Genomic DNA, 17,463 nt, shown 5'->3' on the forward strand with positions numbered 1-17,463 from the left:
CCCCCAACAGATTTTGTTCTGTAGGACTTTTGTTCTTTTTTTTTTCTTTTTAAAAGATTTCATTTATTTGTTTTGGAGGGGGGGATTAGGGGGAAGGGCAGAGGGAGAGAATCTCAAGCAGACTCTCCACTGAATGTAGAGCCTGACACTGGGTGGGGGTCCTGATCTCATGATCTTGAGATCACAACCTGAGCCCAAAGCAAGAGTTGCCACTCACGTAGGGCTTTTGTTCTTATCTGTTAGACCTTAGAGGCTTCATCTGCTCTTCTCCCCTGACCTTGATCTTTGTTATGAGCTTTCTATAAAGAAAAACCTGTAAGGGCATGTAAATTCCCCTGTCTCTGAAACTTCCATGGGTTCTACACTCTCAGGCTCTACAACAGCAGGAAATTGTAAAAATTCATTGACTAATTACAAAGTGTTGTTACCCACTTCTGTGGTGGCCTTGTCTTTCCCAGATGCTCTGTCTCAAGTAAGCAAGTTTCCATATTGCCTGTCTCCTTGGAAACATCTGCCTTTCTTTAAATCTCCGGTTTATTTGCCTGTGACCTCGGCTCTCTGATGGGTTTGAGAAAAGTTCTGATGCAGCTTTTCCTTGTGCTTAAAGTGGGAGATGACATTCTTTCCAGCTTCTTATATTCTAAATGGAACCTGGAAGGTCCTCACGAAATACTATTTATCAATCTTTTATGTGCCCTACTTAAGAAATCATTACCTAGTAGCACAAGGTCACTTTCAAAGGCAGCCTGCCTGAGATTTTTCTGCCCAACAGGACTCCTGCCAATGGGAAGGGGGACCGCCCCCCCAGAAGTAGGGGTGGAATAGCAATAAATCAGAACCTGATAGGTGGAAGAGAAGCACCTAGACAAAGGAAAATGTAAATGACCCACATCAGGGGTATGTTCCCAGAAATGTTTCCCAGCTAGGAATCAAGGCAACAAAACTGGTAGGAAGGCAAGAGTCAGCATTAGCCACCTGCCAGCATTAGCCACCTGCCAGGTTAACTTGGGACAGCACCAGTCACCAGTCTAATGAGAATTCTGCTGGCCTCTCCTATATATATCTACCCCCTCCTTTTTTTTTTAAAGGTGTTATTTGTTTATTCATGAGACACACACACACACACACACACACACACACACACACAGAAGCAGACATAGGCAGAGGGAGAAGCAGGCTCCATGCAGGGAGCCAGGTGTGGGACTCCATCCCAGAACTCTGGAATCATGCCCTGAGCAGACCACTGAGCCATCCAGGATCACTAAGCAGTTTTCCCCTTTTCCTTTCTACCCATGGACTCTGATGGTCTAAGCGTCTGGGGAATGAAAGATGTCATCATATGAATAAAGAGGGAAGAGTTGATTCATTTCTTGGAACTGGGCAATTTAATTTTGAATCAAGGCTGTACTTTGTGTCTTAAAGTGACTTTAGGACCCTTTGTAACCCAGGAGTGAGTCATGGTTTCTGCTTAGTTTTCACTGAGCAGCAGGAGAAATACCTAAATGGGACAAGAATAATGCTGTGTTTTGATGATTTCCCGTGTATCATGCTGTTCAGTGTATTGGGTATACTCTATGGAGTGTTCCCACATCTCAAGCATTCTAATAGATACTCTATAGGCATTTTATCATATTATCCTCAGTGACAAATCCAAGATGTGCAGGCGTTGCTGCAGAGTACCCACCCATGGAAATCAGAGGCTTGGTTTTTGGAAGCAATGTAATATGGCCTCTCCTTAGAGACCCATGGTCACAAGGTGGTGAAAAAAGTCTCTCTGAACTTTTGAAGATGAAGCTTCCAAAGAATAAATGTGAGCAGAGAATGGTGGAACGTAGAGTAGATTGTGATGCAAAATGGATTCAATTGGATTCAATTTCCCATAGAGATGGTGTTATCATGGAGTATGTGTTCGTGATCAAGGACTGAGGTTCAATAAATTATAGCTTGAAACAAAAGTCTATCATAAAAGAAAAGGAGTAGTCCTATCAGTTCTATAGTAATTTAAAATACTAAATTATGCTCTTTTTTTTTTTTATCCTGGAAGGAAACTTGGAGATTTATCCCCATCCTTCATTTTACAACTCTAAAAGCTGAAGTCCTGAAAGATAAAGTGACTTGCCTCATGTTCATGCCAGCTAATTTGACTTGAAATTCAATATTATCTCAGCCCTGTACAGCTTTGCATACAAGAATCTTACAAAATAATAGAAGATATTTATTATACTGTGAGCCCCAATGCACTATAAAATAGACCCACAAAATGTGAAAAATATTACTTTATTGTATCATAAATTTGACCTTCTAAAACTAGCATGCTAGCTATAATAAACATTAATTAAACATTTAACCATAATTTTGTTCCTAGTCTTGGAATTTAAAAAGGCTTTTGGGGGATGATTTAGATGATTTGTACCTTTTAAGAAAAGTGTTAAAGGAATTTTGAAATAATGAGTTTTCTCGTTTTCTCCTTCTCTGTTTTATTTTGGTTTTTCTATCCATAATGAATGCTGTAGCAAGTAGAGGCCTCTCACCAGAGTGGTGAGAAGAAAGCAGAGAAGTAGAGCTCTCATTCTCCTGCTCCTTGCTCTTTGATCCCTGAAGGTCTCTTGGACTACCAGCCCCTCCCCAGCATCCAGCCTAACCACTCAGTTAGCTGTGCCCTTGATTTTTTTGCCTGCTTGTCTACACCATGGCTGGGGAACTTCATTCCCAGATCTGTCTTACAGTTGACTTTCTCTGCATCCATGCTGGGTGGCCAAGTGCTATTAAGGAAAATTCAGCTTCACTTGGACTCTCAATCCCACATGGGAGGCCTTAGTCCTGTCCTTAGCTCACCATTTCTCCCCTATTCCTCATATGACTGTTTCAAAAGTCATATGTCCTTTAAATACATACTTAACCTGATGCCATATACCCTCCCCCTCCAGCCCCCAGGAGACAACCCACCTCTACTTTATCACTAAAATGAAGTCATGGAGGGACGCCTGGGTGGCTCAGTGGCTCAGGTCATGATCCTGAGGTCCTGGAATTGAGTCCTGCATCAGGCTCCCTGCAGGGAGCCTGCTTCTCCCTCTGCCTATGTCTCTGCCTCTTTCTCTGTGTCTCTCATGAATAAGTAAATAAAATAAATAAAACAAAATAAAATGAAGTCATGGAGTGTGAGATAGGTCCTGAATTCCTACCCCATTCTATGCTAGTCCCCTGCTTTCCTCCAAGACGTGATGCCTTCTGCATACTCCTATCCAGTCCTTCCCGCAGTGTTTGGGACTCTAAACCTTTTCTAAACCTTTTAAACCACTTTAGGAACGTGGTTCTACTGATTATCTCCTTTTATTATGATTTTTCTTTCTTATTCTGCATTTTTCCCAGCCTATAAATATGGTTAAGTCTTTCTTATTCAAATCAAAACTTCTCTTGACTCCAAGTTATCCTCTAGCTTCTGGGAAGTCTCTAATCTCTATCCCTTTCTTTGAAATCAACCATTTGAAAGAATAATCTATATTTTCTCAGGACTTCTGACCTCTCTACTCTACCAAGATTCTCTTCTCTCCCCAAAGTCACCAGTGACCTTCCAATTATCTAATCCTGTCAGTGCTCTTCCATCCTTATGCTGGTAGACCATTTCTCACTGTTGACCAAGCACTCTGTTCTAAAGTATTATTTCGGTTTCTAAAATATTATCTGTTTGCCATATCTTAGTCTGCCTGTGCATCTGTCATTGCCTGCACAATCCTAAAACCCTGGTATCCTCAAATTTATTGTCCTTGCTCATTGCCCCTCTCTCATTACTTCACAGGTTCCTAACCCCACTTATGTTTTTACCTATTTTATATGCTAATTACTCTCAAATCTTTTTTCCCATCTCTGAGCCTCTCTCTCTTGAATGTCATTTATCCAGCTACATACTGATTATCTCAAAGCCTGTGTCCAAAATAGGAATTTTTGTTTCCCTCCAGTAAATTTGCACTCTTTTCTTGAATCTTATCTTAGCTTCCTCTTCTCCCTTCCTCACCCCCATAGCCATTTACCAACTTTGGACATTTTATCTCTTAACTTTCTACCCCTTCTTTCCTATCACTGGGCCCTGGGCATTGTCCCTGGACTCTTGCAATCATGCTCTAATGGCTATGCTTCACATCTTGCCCTTCTGAATTTTAGATAGGGAGAATGCTCTATCTAAAATACAATTAGGGTTATGGTCTCCCATGATGACAACTCCTTAGTGACACCCTTTGTTTATGATAATGGCCAAACTTCTTGGCATAGCTTTCTAGGTCCTCAATAACATGGGCCCCAACTCACTTTCCAGCCTCCTTTCTTAAACCTCGCACTTTACTATTTAGAAATGTAAAACCCTTTGTAACCCACTCCCCCTCTACCTCTGCCATTGCACCATACAACATTTTGTTTCCTTACTCTTCATTTGTTCCTGCTATTATTGATTTTGCCTGGAATATCGCTCCTACTTTGCTTCATCTGGCTAAGTCTCACTCGTTTTCAAGATTCAGCTTAAATTACCTGCTACAGAAGGTAGCAGAAGCTTCTGTAGCAGATTTCTTGAGTCCTTGGTCAGATTCAATCACTCCTTGTACATAACCCTGATTTGACAGTGATTATGGCACACTGGACAATCTCTGTCTCCTACACAAATGTAAGCAGGAACCTCATCTTATTCATCTTGAGTAGCATAAACTTCCTCCAACTCCTCTATGCCTTCACCTCCCATCCCAATCCACCATTCCCTGCAACTGTCACAGATTTTTAATGCTTGGAATATAGTAGGTACTCAGTAACTTTTGCTGAAATGAAGTATATAATAAGCCGTAGGCATTTTCCCCCTCTTTTTTCTCAATACCTCCTGATATAGTACTATTTTCACTATCTTCTTTCTACCTTATTTATGAGAAAGCTAGCTGTAGAAACAGGTACGTGGATATGCAAAATCATTAAGAAGTAACGTATAAGTCTTAATTGTCAATATTGAATATGCTGAAATCTCAAACATGGTTTTTATTTATTTTTATTTTATTTTATTAAAATTTTACTTAGTTAATATATAGTGCAATATTGGTTTCTGGAGTAGAATTCAGTGATGCATCAGTAACAGGCAACACCCAGTGCTCATCATAAAAAATGCCTCCTTAATGCATTTCATCCATATATCCCATTCCCCCCACCCACCTCCCTCCGTCAACCCTCAGTTTGTTCTCTGTTGTTAAGTGTCTCTTATGGTTGATTTTCCTCTCTCTCTCCCCCACCTCCCATATATTCATCTGTTTTCTTTCTTAAATTCTACAGATGAGTGAGATCATATGATAATTGTCTTTCTCTCACTGACTTATTGCTATTCCTGTGTGTGTGTGTGTGTGTGTGTGTGTGTGTGTGTGTGTGTGTATCACATCTTCTTTATCCATTCATCAGTTAATGGACATTTGGGCTCTCTCCATAGTTTGGCTATTGTTGGTAATGCTGCTATAAACATCAGGGTGCCTGTTCTCAAATGTGGCTTTAAAAATAAAACCTGGTAATCTATAAAACCGAGGTACATTTTAGGCATGAATAAAGCTACCAGGCAGTCTTCTACTCTTCTCCACTTCATCTTACTTTTGTGTTCCTTATCCCACCTCTAGCTGATTGCTTACCTATCAAGAAGCCATAGTAGTTACAGAATCAGATAGTAATAGGGTAGAAGATTCTTTTTTGAATAAATATTATTTGGACATGCTTTTCACATTTTGATAGTTTCTCATAGCATTAACTCCATTTGCAAAGTCCCCTCTTCACAGATTTCAGGCTCCTTTGCTGATGGAGAACAGACTTGGACTTAGGTTTCACAAATCAGATGGTAAATGGTACTTTCATTAAAAGTAGGAAGTTTTTTGAGGTCCAATTTCAGTGATAAAGAATAGTTGAAAATGGTAAACAACTATAAAAACTGAACAAAATATTTTTTTAAGAACCTGTTTGTAGGCATTGGACATAAAGTGCATAGATAAAATTCTTGAAATGAAAAAAAAAATTGAAGTTGAGCCCTATATTCACATAGTAAAAATAGCTAAACATTCAAAGAAACAGGAAAAGTAACTGAAAGATAATCAAGGAATAAAACAGACTCAGAAATGATATAGACATTGTAGTTAAAAGACCAATAAAAAAGGCCTCCGCTGCCATGAATAGCGTAGGGGAGGCCTGCACCGACATGAAGCGTGAGTACAACCAGTGCTTCAATTCCTGGTTTGAGGAGAAGTTCCTTAAGGGGGACGGCTCCAGAGATCCGTGCACCGACCTCTTCAAGCACTCTCAGCAGTGTGTTCAGAAAGCAATAAAGGAGAAGGAGATTCCCATTGAAGGACTGGAACTCATGGGCCATGGCAAAGAAAAGCCTGAAAGCTCTTCTTGAACTTGACAGTCACCTTGAAAATTGACTCCTCCAATCAGGAAATTGAGGACACTGGATTTCATCAATTAAGGCTGTGAAAATAGCCATTGAATTGATGAGGAGTTCAGAAGGGAGTTTTCTTTTCTCCTTGATTTCCTCTCACTTGTAAAAGATGATGAACCATCACTCTTTGCTTTGAGATGATTTCTCACTTGTGCTGTGGCATCTTGCTGGAACTTCACCTGCTAAAACTGAATGATTTCTTGGGATTATGGTTGCAATACTTGGTCTAGGATCAGCTTTAAATATCCTTTGTGTGTAAATACTGATTAAACTTGTCAGGATGATCAGGGTTGCCTGACCTCTTGAGTTTGCTTCAAAGGACATTAGGTAGATTGTATCAGGGTTATTATTATTATTATGGAAGCAACTGGTTAGGATCTGTCTTTTCTCTCAGGGAGCTAAGGCTCTGAAAAGGGATCCCAGCACAATGGTTCTAATCAATGCTTGGGACATGGTTTTATTTTTATATAACAACTTTTAAGATTGCTGGTGGACTGGGTTAGCCAAGAGGAAGACAGCCTTAAGAGTTCCTTACCTTAAGAAAAGGTGTCAGATTTCTGATTAAGGTGTGAAAGCTTGAAGAATGTCGCAGTACACACCTTTCAGAGCTCCTAGGAATTAAGATCCTTGGAGTAACAATGGAAGAAGATCCTAAATTGCAGAGATTTGCTATTCCCAGCTTTCAGCCCAAGTCAATTATTTAGGTCTACCTATATTATCATAAAACTGCCAAAATGCTGCATCTGGTTAAATGGGACAAGAGTTTGTTTTATTTGCCTTGTGTACCCACCTAGCCTTGCAATATCTGTAATCATGAAGATGGAATTAATTGTAACATTTAGTTTTTTAAAAAAGACCGAAAAAATACATTCTAGAAATATGAAATATAATACCTGAAATTAAGAACTCCTTGGATGAGCTTTATTTTTTTCCAATTTTTCTTTTTTTTATAATAAATTTATTTTTTATTGGTGTTCAATTTGCCAACATACAGAATAACACCCAGTGCTCATCCTGTCAAGTGGCCCCCTCAGTGCCCGTCACCCAGTCACCCCCACCCCCTGCCCTCCTCCCATTCCACCACCTCTAGTTCGTTTCCTAGAGTTAGGAGTCTTTATATTCTGTCTCTCTTTCTGATATTTCCTACCCATTTCTTCTCCCTTCCCTTCTATTCCTTTTCACTATTATCTATATTCCCCAAATGAATGAGAACATATAATGTTTGTCCTTCTCTGATTGACTCATTTCACTTTGGATGAGCTTTAAAAGCAGATTAGACATAGCAGAAGACAGAATTAATGAACTTAAAGACAGGTTAACAGAAAATATTCAAACTGAAGCACATAAAGAGAAAATAATAAAATGAAAAGCAGAATAGAGAGCATAAGAGAGATATGGAATATAGCAAACAGGTTTAATATACATGTAATTAAAGCCCAGGAAGAGGAGAGAGAGAATGAAATACAGGCAGTATTGAAGAAACAATATCCAAGAACTTCACAAATTTGATGAATAACATCTGTGTATATTTTCAAGAAGTTTAGCAAACCCCAAGATGGATAAATGCAAAGAAAATAATACTGAGGCACATGGTAATCAAACTACTGAAACAAAAGGTGAAGGGAAAGAGAGTTATGTGAAGAGACAGATATGGCATGGAGATACATCTTGTTGGTGTGAACAACAGCAAAAGCAGCATGTCCTGGGATCAGTCATGATGGCAGCAACTTTCCAGTCATGCCAGAGTCAATATGACCTGATCAGGTCTGTGTTATGTGGTTCTAGATGTTATTACTGGAAGCTTAGTCTAGACCTTGCTTCTCTGACCCTTCCAAAGACGTGAAGTTCCCTGCAATTCACACTTTCCTTCTTGAACTAAGTAGGGTGGATTCTGATGTATGCACCTAATAACTCAAACCCAGATAGATGATGTCTGGGTTCTGCTATGCTATTCTCACTTGTCTGCTTGCTGACTGCAGGCTAAGATGAACAGAAGTCAGAATCAATAATGACCCAGCACTTACCTGGTTCAAGCTAGAATTGCTTCTATAGGTACACAAGACTCTATATAGGATCATCTTAAAAGAGAGGTGGCCAATAAAAGCTTACCCATAAGTCACATGGCTTGAGTGACTAGATGACAAAAGGAAAAGTTAATTTCACCACATGATAACAATCTATCAATTTCCATAGTTGCAATTAATTTCTATTTATATATCTGATATCATCTCAGGGAGTTTTTCCTTGGTAATGGGAGATAAGGAAGTTTCTTCTTGGGCATTAATGATGCTCACATTACATGCTTCCTTGATCAGAAAAGAAAAAAAACAATATAATTGGAAAAACTTAGATGTCTAGTTTATCACAGGAACTATCAAGATTCAGTAGTTTCTGCCAATTTAGGGCATTTGTTTATGAATGTCTTAGTGTGGTCAACTGTGCCGTGCACCATCGGCATAATCAGTGTTATTGATGAATCCCTTGCATTACTGGTTTCCCTATAGTCTCTGCAGTTGGGGACATTCACAGAGAAGTCCTCTGTGGTTAACCATGAGTATGATATTGGCAGAATCAAGGTAGTCTCTGCAGTTGGGGACATTCACAGAGAAGTCCTCTGTGGTTAACCATGAGTATGATATTGGCAGAATCAAGGGAGCCCTGAGGAACCATAGGCATCAATACTAGAGTGATTTTTGTTCACAGAAGCAGATGGTATTTCCTCTATACAGCTATATTATGCTATCTGTGGCTCTTGGCAGGTAGCTAATTGAAATTCCACAGGGCTTGGGGACTTGATGAATCTATGTATTAGTTCCAAGTAAAATAGTCAAACTAGCCCTACTCTTAAAATGTCTTAGTTTTAAAAAGCATATTTGTCTGCATTGAGGTCTATTTAATAAAGTCTAAAGAGGCTGTACTTTTCAATGTTCTTTAAAATACATCTCATAAGATGTTTTACAAATGAGGATACTTGTTGTGACATATATTGTATGTTTGCATTTTAGAGTGAGTTTATGCATTATAACTTTAGGCAAAATAATCACAAGGACTGGGTAATTTAAGAGAAGAAGCCGCAACTTGGGGTTACGAAATCCAGCCTTTTAGAAATTCCTATTAAAAGTAATGCATAAGGACGCCTGGGTGGCTCAGTGGTTGAGCATCTGCCTTTGGCTCAGGTCATGATTCAGGGGTCCTGGGATCGAGTCCCACATTGGGCTACCTGCAGGGAACCTGCTTCTCCCTTTGCTTCTCCCTCTGCTCCTCATCCCGCTTGTGCTTATTCACTGTCGTGCATTCTCTCTCTCAAATAAATAAATAAATAAAGTCTTTAAAATACATACATACATACATACATAAATATATATATGTACATACATTAAGAAAATTTTAAGTGTGTCTCATTTAACAGAAGGGGGACTCCAGAAATACACCCACATATCTATGCTTAATTGATTTTCAACAAAGATACAAAGTCATTTCAATGTAGAAAGAGTAGTCTCACGAACAAATGGTGTGGGAGCCATTGAAATCCGGATGCAAAAAGAAATGAACCTTGATACATACCTGTACTCTTATGCAAAAATTAACTCAAAATGGATCATTGATCTAAATGTAAAACTGAAAACTATAAAACATGAAAAAGTAAAAGATAAAATCTTTTTGACCTTGGATAGGGAAGATTTCTTCACATCAAATGCAATATCCCTAGAAAAAATGTTGATAAATTGGATTTTCTCAAAATTAAGAACCTTTGAGGTTCCCAGGTGGCTCAGTTGCTTCGGTGTCTGACTCTTGATTTTGGCTCAGGTCATGGTCTCAGGGTGGTAAGATTGCCCCCCTACCCTGTTGGACTCTATGCTCAACAAGGAGTCTGCTTCTCTCTTACTCTCCCTCTGCCCCTTCCTCTGCTCACATTCTCTCTCTCTCTCTCAAATAAATAAATCTTTAGAAAAATAAAGAACTTAAGACACTGTGAAGACAATAAAAAGACAGACCTCCCACTAGGAGAAAATATTTGCAAATTACATATATCATAAAGGGCTCACATCAGAGTTAATGAAGAATTTTCAAAACTTAATAATAAGTAAACAACTCAATAAAAAAAGAACAGTCACTTCACAAAAAAGATATTTGGCAAATATGACATGAAAAGATATTCAATGCCATTAGTCACCAGAGAAATCCAAATTAAAACAACAATGGCTATCGCTATATATCTATTAAAAAGTCTAATAAAAAATCTGACCATGCCAAATATTGACAAAGATGTGGGACAACTTGAATCTCACACATTGCTGGGGGGATGCAAACTGATAGCGTCACTTCATAAAACATTTCTACAGTTCCTCATGTTATTAAATATACACTTACCACATTCCCTGGGATCGAGTCCTGCAGCAGTCCTACTCCTAGATGTTTACTTATTTAAAATGGAAACCTGTGTTCACACAAAAACCTGTAAGTGAACGTGTGCAGCAGCTTTGTCATTGCTAAAACTGGAAGCAACTCCAAGACTCCAATGCCCTCAACTGAGGAAGGGATAATAAACTATGATACTTCCATACAATGGACTATTACTTAGCAATTAAAGTAATACGTACTGAAATATGCAACAACATGGACAAATCTCAAAGGTATTATGCTAAGTGAAAAATACCAGATGCAAAAGGCGACATAGTGTGTAGTTTCATTTATACAATCTTCTTGCAAAGAAAAAACTATAGGAACTGGGGAATGGGGGACTTTCCTAATCAGCAGGAAGAGGAAAAGAAGGCCAGAGAAGGCCACTTCGCTTCAAGTTAACTTTCCAGAAATTGCACCCTGATTCCACTTAGCTTCTCATGAAGCACTTATTAATACCTGCCATACATGACTGCAATGTGAACAATGTGGTCTGTTTCAGGTGATTTATGTCCCACCCTAGTTAAGAGGTCAGTACTATGAAAAAAGGGGAGAATAAATAAGAGGGATAAAAAACAGCAGACTATGGATATGAGTTATCAGCAAGGGATTTGGGGTCCCTGCCTCCTTAAGACTCTACTTCTGCTTCAGACATTCTCACAAAAGCTTATTATCTGTAAGAACAAACACAGGACCCTCAGAGACACATCATTCTCTTGAAGAGCTGTCTATTGTCTTTTAGGGGAAAACTCTGGAAAAAAATAGATTTGGTTAAACGATGACTATAGTCAGTTTCTCTCTATAGTAAGCTTCTCTCATCCCTTTGGTGCCATTTACTCTTCTTTCCATGCCTCTTCACCCTGCCCTTGATATGGGATGACCAAATATTAGTATAACAAATACATGAAACTTTGTCCTGAAACTCACAGGTTAAATCATATCAAATTGCTGTTTTTGTAGGTCAGAAAAGGTTGAATATTAGTAGTTTCTTATGGCAGGCACATCCTAATATATAGGTAAGTATAAGGGGTGCTGGGTCTTTTTACATTATATATAATGGTATATTAATAGTGCAACTGTCTCTGGAGATCTAATTTTTACATGTATTGCAGTAGGCATATGTGCTCTTCCTCCCCCACTCCACATTATTCTCCCCATGTTCCCCTTCCACATTACATTTATTCCATCTGAACTTAATGTTTGTATATCTGTTGCTGGACTCTAAACAACAAGTGAAAGATACATTTTTTTATTCATCTTTATATCACTAATGCCTAACATCAGTTACAATCCATAATAGGTACTCAAAAAGCCCAATATTGATTTTATATACCCTTGAATAAGTTGTATTTGTATAAAATTGACTTTATTTTTAAAAAGTGCTAGGGGGGGCAACCCGGATGGCTCAGCGGTTTAGTGCCGTTGTTGGTTCAGGGCGTGATCCTGGAGACCCAGGATCAAGTCCCACATTAGGCTCCCTGCATGGAGCCTGCTTCTCCCTCTGCCTACGTCTCTGTCTCTCTCTCTCTCTCTCTCTCTCTCTCCCTCTCTCTCTGTGTCTCTCATGAATAAATAAATAAAATCTTAAAAAAAAAATTCCCAACTTATACTCAAGTATATGTTTAAAAAAAATAAAAATAAAAGTGCAAGGAGAAGAATCCTGTTTATCCATTTATATTCTCTGATAATCTGCTTGTATTTCATATTGTTCACATATGGCTTTTATGTTTTTTTCAATGTTAAAAATTTTTTACATCTTATTTATTTATTTGAGAGCGAGCATGAGAGAGAGAGAGAGAAAGAGAGAGCAAGCACAAGCAGGGGGAAAGGGTAGGGGGAGAGGGAAAAGAAGGCTCCCCACTGAGCAGGGAGCTCCATGTGGGGCTCAATCCCAGGATCCTGGGATCATGACCTGAGCCCAAGGCAGATGCTTAACCAGCTGAGCCACTCAGAAGCCCCAATATTTTGCATTTTAAAATCAAACGGTATGGTATGGTATTGTGGTATTAACTCATCCAAGTCTTTTTGAGACAATCTCCATAGTTTTCATAACTATAAAGCTTATTCTGGCTACTATATATACTTTTCTCCAACTAGAAACTCAGAGGGCAGATCTGTATGCCTTTTATAGTTTGCCCTTTTACCCTGGCATTGTTTGACTGGGAAACTTTAAGCAGTGAATGAGAGGATAATTGGGTAGAGAAATCTAGTCCTGGTTCCTTGCTCTTAGCTCTAGATGGAACAGGAAATCTTTTATCAAAAGAATTTCAAGTTTAGGATTAACAGTTGATAAACGGACAGATGAGGGCATCTTTTTAATGTGCCATGTATCTTCATAGACCTCTCTAGGTAATAATGAAGAAATTAAATATGTTAGTTGTTAAAGGAAATCTCTGTTGTGATGTCTATGGTATATAGGTATATTTCTACCTAATGGAGCACTTAGTTCTCTGAACATAATGATTGCTTGTCTCTTGTTACGAAGCTGAATCTTATCCAGTGAATTCCTGTTAGCCTATTTTCACTGAGGACTATTTGAGAAAATCCCCATTTTGCAAATGTCTAAAATAATGTATATTGAGTTTCTCCTATATTGTCTTATTATAACAAATGTTATGTTTGGTTATAGTGGTTCACTGGAAGTTCTTTTTTGTGGGTGAGAGAGGCAGAGTAGCGAAGGGATACAGTTGAACAAAAAATGAGAAAAATGATCTGTTGGTGCCTGAGGCATTTATAATAAAGAGAATCAAATTTCTGGGCATGAAAGAACCATAAGAGACATGTTAAAAGTGATTCTTCTGGGCTCTGTGCCTATTTCTTTACTTTCACAAAAGATGGAATTTGTAAAAGACATATGTTGAATGCTTGAGTATTTGAAAGCGACACAAGTTGCTTGTTACCAATTTCCTTAGTGATTATTATAAAAATTACTTTTATGTATAGCACAACTCACTCATTTACTCAATCACCAAATATTTTTTGAGCACCTGCCTATGCCAAGCACTAATATGAGCACTAGGCATACAGAGATGACTAAGATGCACACAAAGATCTTAGATTCCAGTAGAAGACAATGGTGTATAAATATAGTTATTATGGAGTGTGAGGTCATAGGAGAGTACATATGAAAATTATGGGATAATGGAGGAGGGTATGGGGGGCATAGGGGGCAACAATAGTAAACCCTGGAAGTGGCAAGCATTTGAACTAAATCCTAAAGAATGGTGTTTATTATTATGGTAAAGTGAGAAGTGGGAAGACATTCTAAACCCGAGACTGAGACAGTCTCCCATAGATAAAAAATATATTAGTGTACAAAAGCATTTTGGTGTTTCCTGATTGTAAATTGTGTTCCAGAGAGTAATGAGAGGAAGGCTAGAAAGGTAAGTGTGTGCTAGATCTTACAGGAATGTGCAATGTCAAGGAGCTGGAGTTGTAATCACTGTATGTGATGAGAAGCCATCGAAGGGTTTTAGCAGAATATCGACATATTTTAAGATCAATCTGACAGTTTCGGGGAGGATGGACTTTATGGGACATAGACTAGGGGAGTGGAGGGAAGTCAGTTATGTATTGTCATAGTCTGGGTGAAAGATGACAGTGGTTTGAACTAGAGCGATGGAAATAGAGATGGAAAGGAAGGGGTAGAGGGATATTTAGAAAATTAAATGGACAAGACTGAATGATGGAAATGAAAGAACAAAAGGTGCCCAGGTTTCTAGCTTTCATTACTAGATGGATGGATTTGTTTATTTATTCTTTGTTCATTCATTTTACAAATATTAATCTGAGTATATACTGGCATTCTTCTAAGTACTAGGGAGTCAAACATGAAAAAGATTCATAAATATCAACCCTTGTATATATGTCAGTACTTACATTCTAATAAAAGTCACAATGCCTACCAAGGTAAATAAGTAGAATATATAGTGCAAGAGAGTAGTAAGTATTAGTGAGAGAGTGATACAAACTGGGGTATGTGTGCTGTTGAATATTTAGATGGATTGTCATTGAAAGGCCTTAGAAGAAAACAGTTGAGTAAAAACCTGAAAGAGTTGAGAGAGAAAGCTATTTATCTAGAGGAAAGGTAACAGACAAATCTGTCAAAGGGAGTAGCAAGTGCCAAGACTGCCTACTATAGTTGAGGAACAGAAGTGAGAATACTTGGCTATAGTGAACAAGGAGTGACATGATCTGACATAAACAGTTTAACAGGATCCCCCTGGCTATTGATTTGGGAATAGGCTAGAGGGGCAAGGGAAGAAGATGGCTGACCCATTTGGAGGCTTTTGCAGTCAGCCAGGCTTGAGATGATAGTATGAAATGTTAATATATAACAACAACCGTATATGCCTGTGCCCATTTCTTGCCAGCTGGTAGCCTCCTTCTTCCCTAGCTTGTTGTGGTGACCCCAGTTTATCCCCTCCTTGGCCTGCTGCTGTGCTTCAGCTCCCTTTCCTCTGTGACTCACCTCATCTTCCATATCTGCATCTTATTTGTCCTTCCAGGTCTATCACACACCATGTAATTCTTCCCCCCTCCTCTCCAAGACTTCTGCCTCACCCCAGTCCCTGGCTGTGTGCTTCTCTTAGTCCATTTCTTTGAGCCTCGACCCATACTTTCCCCCTCAGGCTCTACCCTAACATCAGCCCTCAGCCTCTGAATTGTATAAGCAAATTTTTGTGAGAATCATTTCTCTGCTTTCACCACTGGATATGCATCCCTGAACAACACAAACTAGTTTTGCCTGTGTTTCAACTTTTGTGAATAGAATCAAATAGTATGTTCTTGTATTGTGCATAGCATCTTTTCCTCTATATTTTGTTGTTGTGTGTGGCTGTGGTATACCACAGTTTATCAATCCATTTTGCTAATGATGACATTTGAGCCATTTACACATTTAGAGCTTTTTGGAACCATGTTGCTATGAACATTTTTACACATGTTCCCTGGTACTACATTTCTGTGAAGAATACTAAAGAGTGGATTGCTGGGTCATAGAATATGTGTATTTACAACTTTGTAAGGTACTACTACACTTTTTATTTCTTCTTGTAGAATTGCCTGTTCAAATCTTTTGCTCATCTTTTTTCTATTGGGCCGTCTGTCGTTTTCTTATTGGTTTATACTTGTTCACTAAATATTTTGGGTATAAACTCTTTGTGGGTTATATGTGCTTCAGATATATTTTCCCACTCTGTAACTCTCATTTTCATTGTCTGAGTAATAACTTACTACATAAAAGAGTTTTTAATTTTTAAGTAATAATAAATTTATCAACTTCTTTCATGGTTAATGCTTTTGTATTTTGTGTAAAACATTTTTATCTATCTCCAGGGCAGAAACTAGAATCCAAAAAAATTCTCTTAAAAATAAAAAATTATAGGACACCTGGGTGGCTCAGTTGGTTAAGCATCTGCCTTTGGCTCGGGTTATGATCTCAGGGTCCTGGTATTGAGTCCCACATCAGGCTCTCTGCTCAGCAGCAAATCTACTTCTCTGTCTCCTTTGCCTCTGTGATCTCTCTCTCTCTCTCTCATAAATAAATAAATAAATAAAATCTTTTTAAAATTAAAAAAATTGTTAGGACTAATTACAACAGATACCTTAAGTCCAATTATAGATCACAATAGAGTATTGTGAATGTGTTAAGACCTTCGTTATTGAAAACTATTCCCAGGGCTACTACATGTTAGTTGTGCAAAGTAAATATAGAGCACAACTCAAGGGGTGGTGACATGCACAATAATTAAAATTGGGTAGTGCACAACCTAAATGACTCATCACAGCAGGATTGACTATTTCATGCAAAAAGTCTTTTGAGGAGTTGGAGAGCCACTCTAACATGTCCTACACTTCTTTGAGGTGATGATGGTCATTCTTGATACTTAACAATTCACACCTACCAAATGTTCCAAATTAAGCTGATGTTATAATTTTTTTCTCTGACTCACAAACAAGGAAAATAAAAACTAACATTTATGAAACATTTACTACAATTTAGAGACTATGCCACATGATTTACATACATGATCTCATTTAATACTTACTATAACACAGTAAGTTAGATCTTTAATTTTCTCTATTTTATGAACAAGGAAACAGAAGCTTAGAGGGGTTAAGTAAACTTGTTTAACAAGCTCATAAGTAATCTAGAAAAGATATGACCTAATATTCTCAGGCTTCAATTTTTTTGTCTCTCAAAGACAAAAGTTGTACTAAATTATCTCCAGTTTTAAAATTCTAGGATTTGCGTTTAATATGCAATTTTAATATCTCTGCTGTGAATTTGCATCTTTGAGTGAATTTCTAGTATTAGATACATAGGTTCGAATTTCTGTTTATAGGCTGATAATTAGTATGAAGCATCATACTTTTCCCATTTGTCATATTAACAGAGCATCTATGAACAAATTTAAAATAATGGGGTTTAATCCAAGAGACCTTTTCATTTTTTTTCTTTTTTTAAAATTGGAGTTCAATTTGTCAACATATAGCATAACACCCAGTGCTCATCCCGCCAAGTGCTCCCCTCAGTGCCCATCACCCGGTCACCCCAACCCCCTGCCCACTTCCCTTTCCACTACCCCTTGTTCATTTCCCAGAGTTAGGTGCAAGAG

General features: G+C 38.2%; 1 protein-coding gene and 1 pseudogene across 16 annotated transcripts in view; both read left to right on the forward strand.

Moving 5' to 3' along the window:
- The window catches only part of CCDC148 (coiled-coil domain containing 148), a 281,608-nt gene that overhangs the window by 100,152 nt on the left and 163,993 nt on the right, over window positions 1-17,463 (forward strand). The gene's annotated exons all lie outside the window — the stretch shown is intronic.
- LOC140624225 (TP53-regulated inhibitor of apoptosis 1 pseudogene) lies at window positions 6,170-7,232 on the forward strand (annotated as a pseudogene).

Source organism: Canis lupus, chromosome 34 (assembly GCF_048164855.1).
Source record: "Canis lupus baileyi chromosome 34, mCanLup2.hap1, whole genome shotgun sequence".
Classification (NCBI taxonomy): Eukaryota; Metazoa; Chordata; class Mammalia; order Carnivora; family Canidae; genus Canis; species Canis lupus.